Source organism: Equus caballus, chromosome X (assembly GCF_041296265.1).
Source record: "Equus caballus isolate H_3958 breed thoroughbred chromosome X, TB-T2T, whole genome shotgun sequence".
Classification (NCBI taxonomy): domain Eukaryota; kingdom Metazoa; phylum Chordata; class Mammalia; order Perissodactyla; family Equidae; genus Equus; species Equus caballus.
This window is the reverse complement of record NC_091715.1, coordinates 35478755-35495663: the sequence shown is the minus strand read 5'-3', so window position 1 is coordinate 35495663 and position 16909 is coordinate 35478755. Positions and strand designations below refer to the sequence as shown.

The 16909-nt window shown below is 39.8% G+C and overlaps 1 long non-coding RNA gene across 1 annotated transcript; it reads left to right on the top strand.

Annotated features, from left to right (window-relative positions):
• Positions 1-6466: 6466 nt before the first annotated feature.
• On the top strand, positions 6467-14990 carry LOC138921717 (uncharacterized). Its single transcript, XR_011434543.1, has 3 exons — positions 6467-6811; positions 8904-8982; positions 14322-14990. It is a non-coding gene; the product is annotated as an uncharacterized lncRNA (long non-coding RNA).
• Positions 14991-16909: the final 1919 nt, after the last annotated feature.

Below are 16909 nucleotides of genomic sequence, written 5' to 3'. Positions count from 1 at the left end.
TAGGGTTGTTGTGAGGACTTCATGAAGTAACACACAAAGAGGGCTTGGAACAGTGCCAGGCACTGTTGTCTATATTTAATATTCTTCTTGCTGTTGTTAGCACTGTCTTGGAGCTCTCCATGGAGCTCTAGGATTGATCAGAGCCAGCTGGGGCCCTACCTTTAGACCTGGCAGGTCTAAACAAGGGCAGACTCTGCTGCTCACAGATAGGCAGGATGCATCACAGGAGCCAGCACACTCTTCAACTCACAGGCTAGGCTTGGTGCTTGAACTGTGACTTGGCTGCACTGAAATTAGACTTTGTGATGAACACTGTGATCCACCATCCAGACCCCTCCTTCAGCATTACAGCTGCTGAGAGTGCCCTCAGCAGACAGCCCTCAACTGTCAGCCCTCTCCTCCCCAGGACTGCCTCAGCTGAAGAGAAACACTTGGCTCAGGATCATGCCTGTTTCCTGGGATGGCCCAAACTCAATGACTGATCAATGTGGGGGTTTAAGGCGCCTGTCCATTTGGCCCCAATTTGGGACAACTCTGAAAGGCCATTCCAGCTTCAGAGCTTCCTGCGGAGCTGGCTGAGACTTACCACTGAGACTTCATCACAGATAGACTTCCCCCTCTGCCCAGTCCTCTTCCTTCCCCTACCAGAGTTGCTCCCAAGAGTCCCTGTGATAACTTCCTGTTTGCTAATCTCCAACTCAGAGTCAGCTTCCAAAGGAAATCAACCTGTGAGAGACTTCTAACATCAAAAATGCTGAGCTGAGTGTGATTTAATGTCAAACCCAAACCTCTCTGCCCTGTCTTCAGAAATGGGCCATCTGAAGCTGCTGAAATTTCAGAGATATGTCTGGCTACTGGCTTTTTCTTGGCACGGCAGCAGACAAAGTTAGTGACAGAGGGTCGTTAGCAGTGAGAAATAAACAGGGGACAGAACAGCCACCTTAAGCATTGCCACACTAAGGTATTGCTCTGACAGGACCCTCCCACCCCCAACTGTTGGCATGGACTCTGGAAAGAGCCAAGGCTGCCCTTGTTCCATTGGCTCTGTCAGAGCTTTAATCAGCCTTTTGTTTGGGTCCCACAGGACCTCCAAATCTCTTTTTATCCAGAATGTACTAGGGATTTCTGGCCCATTAGTTCATCAAACTCTGATCAGTAATGACTCTCAGTATGGACACTGATTGATGACAATCTCAAGTCCAGCCGACAACAAATAAATACCAGCTACATTGTTAAAAATCCATCAGACATACCTAAGACTGGCTGGTTATGCCATCTGTTAGAAAATACACGCAAGTTATCATTATGAGATGGAAGCTCTTCTATGTTAACTCTGAAATTCACTGAAACTTTATCATAGTTTGAATATTATATATAGTTTTGGTGTATCAACTCTGAAACTCTAATCTGTGCTCTTCTGGTGCCCTGTGATAAGGGGAAAAAATTATATTCTAATTTTCTGTCTACTTCTTCTATTGCTAAAAATTATCTTCTGTCTATGACATTGGATTTTGGAGAAAATATGATGGAGAAGAATAAAGGTAATGTGAATGCTATTTAGTGTTACTTATTTATTTTCATGCAAGACCATTAATATCCTTGGGGTAGCCAAAACTGTTTATATCTTATCTGTTTTCTTCCTGCCACAAACAAAACTTCCATGCCCTGGAAGGCTTTGATACTACTGCTCTGAAGCTTCAGAAAGAACGTGTGCAAACATTCTGAAGTGTGTAAGCATCATGCAGGAAGAAGAAAAAAATTTAAAAAAAACAACAAAAGCAAAAGAATTCTAGAATTTATATCCTCAAATCTCATCTCAGGGTCAGAAATGAGAGTAACCACTGGTGGAAGATATTATGTGCATTGTCAGGTTCTTGACCATCTGGGCCTCCAACAGTTTTGTTTGTTTAAATGTTTACCCTCTATGTATTGAGCTGAATAACAGTAGTGGTATGAACTTTCCTAAAAAGTCACACAATGAGTCTCACTTTTGTAAGTTCGTTGTCTCTAGAGGGCCCAAGAATATGGAAGGGAGTATATAGATTTGGTATTGCCGCTAATGTCCCTTTGTTTAAGTAACTTTAATCAAATATCCTTGAGCTTGAAATTTTACATAAATTTTATACTGCTTTGGGAATGCAAAAAGGAATGATTTGGTCCATGTTCTCAAGGAGCTCCTTTAACTGGGGCAAATGTTTGCTGAATAACTTCAACACATTGTGACAAAGATTTAACAGGTTAGTGTTTAGGAAGCACAGATAAAGGGTACTTAATGCTTGTTTTAAATAGATTACTGCACCCTCCCCAACTTCTATCCATAGAATTTACGTAGCACCACATCTTTGATTAATGGTTAACGAGAACAGAGAGAATTTTATGATCATTCCCAGCTTTAATCTTTAATATTCTTAGCACGTTGAAACAATCTGATACATTGGAAATAACTCGAATTTGGAGTCAGAAAATATGAATTTGTATCTAGGATCTGTTTCTTATTAACTGAGTCTAAGAGTGACTTGACTGATGCCAAATAGTTTTGCCATCTGTAAAAGGGAAAAAAGGGACAATTATGAAGAAAACAATAATAATAATAATAACTAATATTTATTGAGCACTTATAATATGCCAGGCTCTGTTCTAAGTGTTTACAGATATTATAATTTCTTATCATGACCCTTTGAGGGAATTACAATCAGTAATCTAAGTTTACAGATAAAATTAAGTACAAGAAAAATTAAGTAGTTTATAGAAGATTAAGATAGCTTTCAGCAAGTTAACTGGCAACTCCAAGACTAGAAACAAAGCAGTCTAGTTGTCTTCACCATGATGAAGCAGCTAGTATAACCTGATATACCTACCTTAAAGGCTTGTAATGAGGTTCAACTGAGACATATGTAAATACATTATAAGCTTAGTAAACTGTAAACATGTGCATAGAGATTTTAATTGTGCAGTACGGGTAGTTTAATAACAATTAACATTTGTGTATAATTGTTAAATTTGTGTCAGGTATAATTTAGTAATAGAATATGCCAACCAGCATTTCAATATTTAGGATGCCAAGGGAACTTCTGGGAACAGGATTTGAAAGATGGAACTACTACATAAAAATTAACGTAAATAGCCTGACTCCTTTCTATAATTCTCTTTCCTTTGGGGCAGACTTCAGTAGAATGAGGTTTATCTAAAGTTCGTTCAGCTTCCCTCAGGATGGCAGGCTTTATTTTTTCTTTCCAAATCTCACTGAAATGACGGTAAAGAAGCATAAAAAGGAATACATCTATGATAGAACTAAAAAGGGGATAAAGGGCCAAGGATTGACCAGAGATTTTGGCAAGTTTCTGAAAGACTGAAAACATAAAGGGTTATTTCAACAGATGAAATAGTAGAGGGTGCAACAGCTCACAACACAGAAGGCAGAAGGGGAGGAGGCAGCTGAGCAGCCTCTGAAGGTGGAGGGGTTTTGAACTAGAAGCTATCAGGTACAAAGAGTTGGATTGGGAAGTGAGGTGTAACTCAGAAGATTAACGGAAATACTGTGTTAGAAATATCTATATAGGTACTCCACCCCCACATTCCAACGTGGAGAGATTGCCTCTACTTTCAAACAGGAGAATGGTTCTATACAGAAATTGAAAGATCTGGAGTCCTAATGTGGTTCTTGGCAAAGTTATAGTAAAGGCCTCTTTGTTTTAGCTATGTGGGAAATATTCAACCTACCTCCCTTATTTCTGTCCTTTCACCCTCCAAAATAAATTTCCCCCCATGAATGATATGCCTTCCCTTTCAGGTGGAGAACGATTTACGCAGCACCAGAAAAAATCAATACCAACTGCTTTTAAACTTCAACCTGTTCCCACATTTCTAAGTTCAAATGTACAATCTAGGATTACATGGCATTTTAAGAATGCAACAACTCACAATAGAAGAACATAATGTAATAATTTTTAAAAGACTCCAAAAGAGAAGAAAGAATTCAGGGAATAGAAGAGAACTTAAAAACAAGTCTATTTAAAATAGAAGTTTGAGAAAATATTGCATGAATAAAATAAGATGTTATAAAAAGGAGCACGCAAAGGAAAAGAAAAATTCCTGAAAATTAAAAATATAATTCATTAAATACACTTGAGAAAAGACATAAACTTAAAAAAAATTGAGATATAGAAGATCACATGTATATGGTTGAATATCTATCTAATAAAAATTCCAGAAAGATGGAGCAAGGAAATGGAGGGAAGAAAATAACCAAAGAAATACTAGAAGAAAACTTACCAGAGTTTAATAGAATCATATCTTCAACTTTAAAGAGCCCAATAAATGTCCAGCAGAATAAGTACAGAAAAGCTCACACTGAGACACACAACTAAAATGTCATAATAATAGTGATGAAGGCATGATCCTAAAACCTTCTAAGGGTAAGAGGTCAGTGGGGAATGGAAAAAGAAATCATAATGATACATGACATCACAAACACCACATGCTAGAAGACAATGGGGAAATGTCTCAAAGTTCTGAAGGAACATTTTTTCAACATATTATTCTATATCCAGGAAAATTTTTAACAAGGTCTAGAAGCCAAATAGAGACATTTTCGGACAGGCAAAGATCGAGGAAGGTTAATAACTACACACACTTCTGAAAAAAATTTAAGTTACTTGAGAATATATTTCAGCAAAACCCGAAATAGAAGCAATCCAAGAATGAGAAAAATGAGGAAGACTGGAGAACCAAGACACAGTGCAATGAAAAGAAATTCCAGGAAGACAACTTTACAGCAAGCTTCTAAGGCAACAGGTCAGTATTAAACACAGACATATGAAGGCATGAAGAATTTCTTTAAGCATATGGATTTATTTTAACAAAGTGATTTTGAAGTGGGTGGTCTTAGTGATTAGGTGAAAACATATGCCACATTTGTTAATAAGGAGACAGAAAATGGGCGATTAAAAATTCCAAAGGGGGAAAAACCTAATCAAAAAGAATATAGTCAAAGTAAGAAAACACAATAAAATGTGATGTAAATTTTACTAAGTGAGATAAAGAAGGCAAGGAGGGCAGAAGGTTTGAGGGTGTTTGTGGTGGAGAGAGAGGAGCTGTGAAATAGTAGTGTTCTAACAAGTGTTAGTACATTCTCTTTTATCTAAAATATCCACTAGATAGAAACAGGCTGTTACTAACTATACCTCATGGACATTGTCAGTTTTTCAAGGAAGCGACACATAATAAAATGCATTTAATATTAATGCCATTTTGAATATAATTTAGTCTTTGATGATACAGAAGAAATTCTAAGATGATGCATTGATCAAAGGTCACAGTTCTGAATACCTCGTTCTGATGAGACATAGGATAAAAAGCAAGAAATAGGTTTTTATTCTATGGTGTACACACACACACACACACACACACACACACAAATGAATACTGAGGAACAGCATTCAAGCCTGTCAGTGTTTTCTAAACAATGACTAGAGTTCTGAACACTCACACTTGTTACCCACGGGGCCTGTGGAAGTAGAAATTACACTCCAGAATATTCAACTCATAAACTCATTAATGGCATGAATGGGAACTGTCTACTTCATCTCTCCCCTCTCCCCCATCAATGCTCTACCACATCCTCCTTACTCATCCTTGGTCAGGTGGCATAGAATTTTTGTTTAAAGAATATCCCATGGAGCACTAGAAATGGCATAGAGGGAACTCAGGGGCTCAGAACTTGGAAGGGATGGAGAACCACCTAAACCATCCATCTCTACTACCTCATTCTTAACTAGAGCAGCTTCTCTCTTATTCGCTTTATGTATTATGCTTCCCTGTCAGCTTGCATTTGAAGAAAGAGTTTGCTTCCAGGGAGAAACAATTGCCACAAAATAACTACTAAATCATGAGTTATTAGATTATGAGTCTATCTCTTATGTTGAAATCTATGACATATTGATTGACTTTAGAGCAGCGTATCTGCTGCCTCTGGTCCTTTGCATCACATGGAACTACCCAGTTCCATAAATACCTAGCCATTGGACAGCAGCCTTCTGAACCTGGTACTATACATGGCCACTTTCCCTTGCCCATTAGGATCTTCTTCTTGAATTCCTCCTCTCATAAATCTCACCCTTGGCCCCATACACTGGTCTCAGGACCTACCTTGGATCCACCTTGCTATCATATCCAAATGAGCAACTCTCAACCAACATTTCCCAAATTTCTACTTTGCCTGCCCCACAGCTTGGCATAGCTCCAGGTTGGGAGATCCTTTATTAACCACAAACCCAACTCTGCCCCACCCAACCTCTTCATGAAGAGGGCAGATCAAACAGAAAGACGAGCTCCCTCTAAAAACTCAGTTTATGGTAGGCATGGGAACAGAACCAGAGTGAGTGCACATGGATATGAGAGTTCTGCATGGTAGGCTTCTTCCTGACATAATCTGGGATTCAGGAAGTCGTGCCTGCTGAGCATCCTCGCGGGACCATGGGTACGCCTACACTACTGCATTCCCTGAAAGGCAAACTCTGCCCTACTTATTCTGTGACTCACTCGGCGCCTGTTCCCTCTTGGAATTAACCCAAGGAAAAGAGTCCTCTCAGCAAAACAAAGTTTGCCTGCTTCCTTGTGTGTGGCCTGCTTATTTTAATTTTTGGAGCTTTGCTTTAGAAGTGCGGAGCAGCCTGAAGGCCCTTTTTCTCCATTTTGTTTTGCGTGTCTTCTTAAAATTACGTCTTGGCTAGAACTACTCTTTCTCCCTTTGTGATTTTATAACTCACAAGTTGAACCATGACCCTGAAAGATCGACAGGAATATCCTCAGGGTAAGTAAAAAGAGTATCATATATAACAAATATGCTTCCCAGCACTGGAACAGGGGCCTCAGGAAGAAAGATATGCATTCTATCTTGGTTATGGGAAAATGGGACCAAGAGGGACAGAAGTATTAATACTTCAGGGTAACCTCAGGGCAGAGTTTAAACCCAATAGATACCTTGGGACGAGGAAGAAGTATATTTGAAAAATGCTCTGGGTTTGGGAATGAGATGACAGGAAGAATATGTCCTTATTCCTCTGAATGCCCCACTATCCTAACCTTATACTAGGTCCATGTGAAATTCTAAATACAGTCGTGCATTGTCTAAAGACGATACATTCTGAGAAATGCGTTGTTAGGTGATTCCATCATTGTGCAAACATCATAGAGTGTACTTACACAAACGTAGATGGTATAGCCTACTACACACCTAGGGTATATGGTACTAATCTTATGGGATCACAGTTGTATACACAGTCCGTCATTGACTGAAATGGCGTTATGCGGTGCATGACTATATTTGATTTTACAGGTCTTAGCCTGAGTTACCTAGGAAACAGAGCTTTAAGCAAAAAGCTTATGAGCCAAACTTTATTGGAGAGAGCAAATTCAAGAAAGCAGGAGTGAGGGGAAAGGGGGTTCTGAAGCAGGGAAGGTGGGAGAAAAGTTTTTGAAGATATGTTTTCAAGCTAGCCACAGCTTCATAACAAGTGTAGACAATTGCCTGGTCTTGTGAGGCATTTTCAGAAAGCCTGTTTGAACTATAGCATCTCAGAACAGTCTATCATGGTGGAAGAAAGAAACATGTATCCTCTGGACAGAGTAGGCCCCTGCCATGATAGAAGTTCTCAAAAACAGATATACAGATGCTAGCAGTTGGAAGTCAAGCCAGGGTGCACTAAAATTAGTTGAGCCTAGGGGGAATATGAAGGAGATATTGACAGTATCTGCTACAACTGGACTGATCTGATAAACGCGTTAATTTTTAATTTCTATTAGTGAAGTTTTAGAGATCACTTTTAGTTGTGAAGCATTTGTGGTGGACAGACTCTAGGATGGCCCCAAATTTTCCCTGCCTCTTGATATTCACATAGTTGTGTGATCCCCCCACTCTAGTGTGAGAGGGACTTGTGACTTTCTTCCAACCAGTAGAGTAATTGGTGGGATGTCACTTCCAATAGATAACTAATATAGCATTCTAGGAGAAGGCATGGCTTGGAGGGTAGGTTAAGGGACAAGATGAGCCTCTGGTGAGTGTCAGGGAGTGTTAGTGTAAAATAAAATGGACCTGGAGAGTGGAACAGGTTTGAGATCACGTGTAGACATGATGATGCTTTTGGACAACAGGAGGGGTCCTGAAATGCTACTGCCAAGTGCAAAGACATTTTTGTTGTTGTTAATTAGCACTGTCCAGTCGATTCCAACTCCTAGTGACCCTGTGTATGGCATTTCACTCTACCCAGTCTTTTTGTACCTTCTGGAACTATATCAGACAATGCTCGGTTGCTATTCATAGAGTTTTTGAGGCCAATTTTTCAGAACTGCATGGCCAGTTCCTTCTTCCTAGTCTGTCTTAGTCTGGAAGCTCTGCTGAAACCTGCCCACCATGGATGACCCTGCTGGTATTGGAAATACTGGTGGCATAGTTTTCAGTATCACAGCAACACACAACTGCTACAGTATGGCAATTGACAGATAGGTGGTGTGGTTCCCTGACTGAGAAATGAATCTGGTCTACAGCAGTAAGAGCACCAAATCTTAACCACTAGACCACCAGGGCTGGGCAATGACATCTTCAGGAGATTGCAATTGGAAATGTTCAATAGCAAGAATGTTCAAGAAGTTTTTTGTGATTGTGTATAGAGCTCATTAGACACTGAAGAAGAAACAAGTTTTCACAAAGCTTTGAATATAGTAGGACTTCCACAGATGGTTTTGAGTTGCCCACGTCCCTTTGCTATAAGTAATTGTATGGTTACCATAATAATGTAGCTGAGTTGGGGGTTAAGTGAAGCAGATAAAATTTTCTCGAAGCCCATACACTGAGAAAAGGGAAGCATGGTAGTAAAAGTAACCTCTGTGCTTGCTATTTGTTCCAGGGGGGCTCATGAAGGAGGAGAAGATAGAAGATTCCCACTGGACACACGAGACTCAACATCACGGCCCTGAAAGAGGATGGTATGATAATTGCAAGCGTTTTTTCTGCATTTGATGCAGTAGTAAGATAATGCATACTTTATAGGGAGATTTTCTGGTCTCAGAAGGATGTGGTATGGCGGTCAGGATTGTGAGGGAATATTGTTTTATTCAGGCTTTCTTCAGTCACAGAATCCATTAGCAATCTTTCTTTAGCCATAAAATCTAGTAGCAATAGATATGTTTTGTGTTCAGACGAAGGAGAGAAAGGAGAATTTCCCCATCTGTAATGCATGCTTCCTACATATAGGATGAAATAGTCACTTTTCTCTTCTCTCTGCCATTTTGTGATGGTTAGGGTTCCTATACACGATTCTGAGGCTTAAGCTACAAAATAGTTGCTGTTTTGTAGATAAATGAGGGATTTAAGGATGGCTGTATGTGGTATCCATGGTTGATGCAGGCCTAAGGAGTGGGCAGAGGGGGAGCATTCTAAACCCTGGAATACAGTGTTTTATTCCTACCTCTAAGACTGAGGCTGGAAGATTCTGTTTATAAAATATCTTCAAAATTATAGATTTCCTTCTATATTTGAAAGCATTGTCCTGGGCCTGCTAGAATAATCAAAGAAATAGCTAAAAAAAAAAAGAAAAAGAAAAGAGCTTAACAAGCATCTGAAGCAGAGCTAACACCATAAAAACACTTTGGGATAGAACAATTGGTGGGGAAATGATCCCCAGAACAATTGATTTTTCTGTGCATTCAACAAGTGCCTATTAGTTACACCCATCAACTTAAGGGGGAAAATATACGCTACCATATACACCTCTGAATATGCTTTACAATAGCTACAATTTCAGAGAAATGAGACCTTATTTAAAGGATGGATTCTCAAAGCTGTTGCAATTTTTGAGTAACACTAATAGGCAGGGGAGGAGCTGGCTTCGGTAATAGTGCTTTATTTTTTTGTAAAAATGCTACTCAGTGGCCCACATCCTATTTCTTGTTCCATACAATTTTTACTACCAAAGGCAGGGTGCAAGGGGAGAGGGGGGACTTGAAAGACCAAACACAAAGATTGAATCCCAGAGCAGAGCACTCCAGCAAAAGGACCCTCCTGACACTCTCACTAGCCAGCAATCTTCTTACCCAACATTATTTTTCAAATTTGAACAATGTACAAATTTCTTTTAAAGGAAAAAAACCCAAAGATTTCAAGTGTTATCTTTGCTATTTCTTATTGTATTATCTAAATCTGTAGGGATATGATGCTAGCTATCATCAACTGCACATGTGTATAGTTATTGTACAAATATAAATAGAAAATAGCTTTACAAATGAAATATGAGCAAAGCTGCAAAGTGGAAAAATACAAATTAACAACATGAATGTGATAAATAAGGTGGATGTGATAAAGTCAAGCTGGAACTCACAGTGTAAACATGAATTCATTCATGCGTTTGCTCGTTTGTTCAACACATGTTAATGGAGCACCTGTTATTTCCAATGATGCTCTTCCAGGGGCTTCAGATACGTCGGTGAGCAAAAGAAAATTCCCTGCCCTCATGGAGCTCACATTCTAGTATGATAAGACAGATAATAAGCCAAATAAATGAGTGAAATATATGGTGTATCAGATCATAATGAGTGCTAAGGAGAAAAATCGAGGGAAGGAGAGACAAAGATTTGGAGGGAACGGGTGTTGCAATTTGTAATATATGAAAGCCCTCACAGAGAGGGTGACACATATGAAAACCTGAAGAGGATGAAAGAGTGAGTATTTGGGTATTATTTGGGGAGGCAGGCAGTAGTGAGTGTTCCAGGCAGAGGGAACAGCGAGTGCAAAGGCTCTGAGGCAGGCGTGAGCCTATTTCTAAGTGGTTCTGCTACAGAGCAGGTTCTTTTGAGTTCAGCAAAACTTTCCTACCATGTGCCATATGGCAACTCAATTTTCGCACTGCTTTTTCCTTTGCCAAACTACTGTGAAACCTTTGCTCTTACTGCGTTGGCTGTTAGATCATTTGTCTTTTACTAGAGGCTAAAGACACCCTTTATATATTATGTCAACGTTATTCTTTTTTAAATTTCATAATGTGATAGTTAATTTTATGCATCAATTTGACTGGCCTAAAGGATGCCCAGAGAGCTAGGAAAACATTATTTCTGGGTGTGTCTGTGAAGGTGTTTCTAGAAGAGATTAGCACTGGACTCAGTAGACTGAGTGAAGAGCTCCACCCTCACCGCTGTGGGTGGGCGTCACCCAATTCACTGGGGGCCAAAATGAACAAAAAGGCAAAGAAGGGCAAATTCTCTCTTCTTGAGCTGGAACATCTATCTTCTCCTGTCCTCGGACATCGTAGCTTCTGGTTCTTGGACCATCAGACTCTGGGACTTATGCCAGGGGCCCCCTGGTTCTCAGGCCCTTGGAATCAGACTGAATTATACCACTGGCTTTCCTGGTTCTCCAGCTTGCAGATGGCAGATTGTGGGACTTCTTGGCCTCCATAACCACGTGAGCCAATTTCTATAATAAATCTCTTCTTAAATATATCTATGTCTATCTATATATCTATAAACATAGATATATCCTATTGGTTCTGTTTCTCTAGAGAACCCTGACAAATACAGGTAATGACAGCAAAGCGATACTATTTAACACCAATGTGACAGCAAACTTAATCACACATGCAGGCACTGAAATAGAGTAACAGGACTCAGAGTTAACTGGTCAATGGAATTATATCGATTATGCTTAATTTAATATATTTAAATCACCAAAATCTAAATATCGAATTAGTAAATTTTCATAGAACACTGACAGACTTCTGACAATATGTCCATGGGCCCTCTGTAGTCTGAGGAATCCCACTTTAGCAAACAAGGAGGGATCCCTTTGAAGCTGGCCTTCTTACTGACTGGCTCATGGCCATATGGTACACTAGCGAGTATGGAAATAAAAGATTTCTCCACTTCAGCCCCTGTGATGTGGGTGAATAATTCAACACATGGTTGGGGAATTTGCAAGACATGTGTCTAGAAAATAAATCCAAGACAATAACCTTAGTTCTTTTGCTGTCGTACCCACCTGTGAGAAATGCTTCTGCGATTTAGGCTATGTACTGCCCGAATCCTCTGCCCACAATTATCTGGGCAGGAAACAACTTTGTAAATTTTTCAGTATAGAGAGGAGATTAGAGTCTAGGCAAGCAGTATCTGCAGCACTTCTATTGCACCTCCGATCTGCAGCTCCCACAGCATGGAGAGCTTGAAAGCACATTTTGTGATGCTGCCCCATTAGTCATGTGGCAAGACTGGGTCTTAGGGTTGAAAGGGAAATGACATGTAAGGCGACGAAAGTTCAGGCAAAATGTCTTTTTGCCCACGTCTTAGGAGGCTTCGCTGCTGGAGATGACAGTCTGAGAAAGTTCTTTTCCAAAAAAGCATAACACAAGAGAGGTAAATAGGGCCCCACCATTAGAAATGAATGTAGCTGACAATATCTGTTACAATAACTGGTGCATATCTGTGACATTTAAGATGACATTGGAAGAACTTCAAGATATTTTGTAAAGGAACTGTGCATAGTAAAAAAAAAATTCTTACCATGGTCTGGAAAAGCGGCTATGTATTCTTGACCAAAGTTTTTAAATTAACTTCACACGGAAAAGTAAATTATTTTGATAGGCTATCCTGACTAATCTGGACTGGATGGAACTGCTTTAAGGCTCCATCCTTAAATTTTTCTCATCAGCAGTAATTTTAGACCACAGCCTAGCCCTCCTAACTTTCAGTGTAGACTTCCATGAAGTTCCAGGATATGATCTTGGCAGAATAAGATGATTATCACCTCTTAGAATAAGAACATAAATTTCACATGTACAAAAATCTTTTCTCTTTTATTCATGCTCTCTCCTTATACATTTACCACCATCAGCACCACTTTCCCCCCATACACACCCCACACACATTTAAGAGACAGAACTTTCTGGAATCCCATAGAAGTAACATATTGTTTGATCAACTCCAAGAGGTAAGAAATGGAGATCTCGTATTTGAGATCTTACATCATCTTTCGTGTGGGGTATCAGAAGACACATGGAATCAGCATTTGATATCACAAAGGAGCATAGCATAGGGATGAGAAGCAGAAACTCTAGAAGTAGACTACCTGGGTTGAAATCTCAGTTCTACTACCAACCAGCTGTGTGAATTACCTAACCTTCTTTGTGCGTCAGTTTGCTCATCTATAAACTGGGTTTAATAATTTTACCTAATTTGTTGGAGTATTATGAAAATTCAATGAATATTTTTGAAGCAGTTAGAACAGTGTGTGGTACATAGTAAGCACTATGTAATTAATAAATCAAAATAAATAAGCAAATAAATAAAGCTTAGAAAAAATAGTAAAGAGATTATTATAAATTGTGAAAACATGACAATGAGGTAGTCAGAAAGTGTTAGAATCCTGAAATAATAGCAGATATTCATTTTTCAATTTGTGTGGGATTTTGGCTATGCAGATGACATTGTTTTTGAGTAGAAAACAATCAATGCCTCAGAACTATTTGGCATTTTACCCCCTAAGGTGAAGTATGAGTTGTAAGAAAAAGTAATACATATTCATGAAAATTCACTGATAGGCTGAGAAATCAACAACTGCTTGATATTCTTGAAATATCTTTTTCAGTATATCACGAGGGAACTCAGGAATGAGTGCCGTTTGTAGAATAAAACCTCAGTAGATATTAAGAACCAGAAAGAACAAAATGTCCTTAATTGTTGCAGGTGTGCTTGCTTCATATATTATACGCATTGTAGTGGATGCTGTGATGTGCTGCTAAAATGCTACCTGAAGGTTGAAACACTCATTCCCTCAGCTTTTGAGAGTGCTGGCAGCTGAAAGCCTTTAGTTGTTAGCCCTCTCTACAAACTGTCCTCTGCTCAAGGCCACGCCCCCTTCCTGTGGGGAACTGACATCCAGTGATTGCTTGATCTGAGTATATAAAGACCTAACCCACTTAACCCAATTTGGGACAATTCTTTGGGGTCATCCCACGTCTTCAGTGTCCCATAGGATTGGCTGAAGCCTTTGTTGTAATTGCTTCTCAATTCAACTGCTCCTTCTACCCAATCTTGCGTCTTCCATTCTCCCATAGTTATTAAACCCAAAAGTACTCCCCAATAAACCTCCTACATGGAAATCTCTGTCTCAGAGTCTAGTTCTTAGGAACTTGACCTGCAACAGGTACATGTTGAGTAGGGCTTATACCAGCTGCAATGATATGGGATCATGGCCATTCTAATATCTCATTTCCCTTTTCCACAGGGATATCTTCATGTGTTGCAATCTTCTTTAAGGGCTTCCTTAATTTCTTCAACAGGGTCATCATCTATTGGTCCCTGGATCAGACCTGATCAAAGCACCTGGCTACAGTCAGAATCCAAGAATGCAAGATCTCCAGAGAACAATGGCCAAGTCCAGAGTGAATAGAATTTCCAACCAAAAGTCCTACACTTAAACTGATGCCTGCTGAATGAATGTTTAAGCAGTCCTAATTATGATTGTTAAAGAACAGGTGAAATAGTAGTGGGTGAGGTCAAATCATGCAATACCTTGCCCTCAGAAAGAACACGAAGGAGTTTATCAAGTGTCAAGAAAAAGAGTGTGAGTGCTGTTTAAATGCCTTGTTCTGTGAAGTTCCCATGTGATCACATCAAACTAACTCTTATCATTGAGCATAAAGGAAAGCATAATCAGTGCAGTCAAGAAACTTGGGCAATGTGTTTTGTTCAAGGATACTTTGTCTGGTTAGATGCCAAAGATCTTTATTTTTCATCTTAAGCGTAGAAAACAGGTAAGCCTCTATCCTTCACGTGAGGTGGGTCAAGATCTGTATCTAGCCGAAATGGATTTGGCTATCCTCGTGAGTTCCTAAGTTCTCACACAGTGCCCTGAGAATGCTATGACAAAATTCCTGCAGATACACAATTCAAACAGTAGTAATGGCTTGAACATTAATATCCAGTATGATAAAGCAGCCAGGTTCCAAGTTTTCTTGTTGTGGTCTTTTGTAACAACACACAGTAGCAAACAGTGTGGGTATATTGGATAAATATTTACTGAACACATAAAAGGATAAGGATGCTAGCAGAGTTAATTATGCAAATGTAGTGTAGATTATGGCAGCAAGCTGCATTCATGAAAAAGTTATCATTGTTATTTAGATGACTACTTGGTAATTCTAACATTGGCAAGTGACATCTTAAAAAAAGATTGGAGGTATTATTACCAGTTATGAATTCCACACAACAGAGACATCTCCATTTTGAAAGCAGAGCCACTACTGTAAGTTACTGAAAATGCCACATGGTACAGAAGTGTGTTGGTACTGAAACCAGGCCATGTGACATGCTCTCATAGCTCCTGGACTGAGTTTAGCAGCTTTTGATTGGCATACTCTTTCAAGGCCAGTCCAACTTTCGGGACAATCTGCATTTAACGTCCTTGAAGATGTAAACATACTTCCACCTCTTGGGATGGTTGATATGTGCTCAAAATCCTCAGCAGTCTTCCTTATGTTATGCTAGTCCGGATGACAAGAGGTCTATGACTGTGGCTTAAGTACAATACTTATTCCATAAAACAAACTGTGTTTCATCTATGAGCCCTGCCTTCAATAGATTTCACATTCTGTTGGAAGTTATTTCATTTATTTATTTAGTTATTTATTTTGGTGAGGAAGATTCACCCTGAGCTAACATCTGTGCCAATCTGCCTCTATTTTGTATGTGGGTTGCCACCACAGCATGGCTGCCAATGAGTGGTGTAGGTCCATACCCAGGAACTGAACTGGGGCTGCCAAAGCAGAGCATGCCAAATTTAACCACTAGGCCACAGGGCTGCCCCCTGGAAGCTATTTCAAATCTTGGTGAAGAAAGGATCTCTCTTGCTGGATAATTATCTTGAGCATCAAAAATTATGTAATTTCATTCAATCAAGAAACACCATTGGATTACTTTGTTGTAGACCATGTACAAGACACGCCCTCACATACTATGTAAGGACACTCTCTTAAATTATAGTGTTAAAATAAATGACACCTCACTGTGAGGTAAACAGTAATTCCTTTACCAGATTGATTCTGTTTGTGACATTTAAGTCTCTAAACCATGACTGTGCTGGGGAGGAAGGTGTGGCAGATTACATTTTTCAAAAATAGCCTACCCCACATGCTCTTCTGCAATGTGACCTTGCTACTATCCCAGCAAGAGGTGGAGTCTATTTCTCTACCTTTTAAATCTTGGTAAGCCCTATGAATGCTTTGACCTTAAGAGTATGGCAGAAGTGACACCATGCCATTTCTGGGTAAAGCCATTAGTTGGTTCGGCAAATTTTCCTCTTGCATCTTGGAAGCCAGCCACCAGGTTGGAAGTGTAACCACCCTGAAAACACCTTACTGTGAGAAGCCCAAGCCACATGGAATGTGAGATCCCATATGAAAAGAGACAGAGAAAGAGAGAGAGAACAAAGTACCAAGCATGTATGTGAAGTCACCTTGGAAGTACCTCTAGCTCCGGTCACCCCAACTGATGCCACATGGACTCAGGAAGGGCTCAGCTGACAATAAAAGGGCTCAACTCACAAAATCATGAACAAAATAAAATGATTTTTTTAATCCACTAAGTTTTGGGATAGTTTGTTATGTAGCAATAGAGAGCTGAAGCAAAGGGATTTGCTAATAACTTGATTAATTGATCAAACGTGCTGCTCAATATAGGCAGTTAGGTGCATCACTGAGACTAGGGAGACAGACTGCCTGCCTTTAGATCCTGGCTTTGCCACTTAAAAGCTCTATGATGTTGGGGCTGGCCCCGGGGCCGAGTGGTTAAGTTCGTGCCCTCCGCTGCAGGCGGCCCAGTGTTTCTTTGGTTCGAATCCTGGGCGCAGACATGGCACTGCTCATCGAAC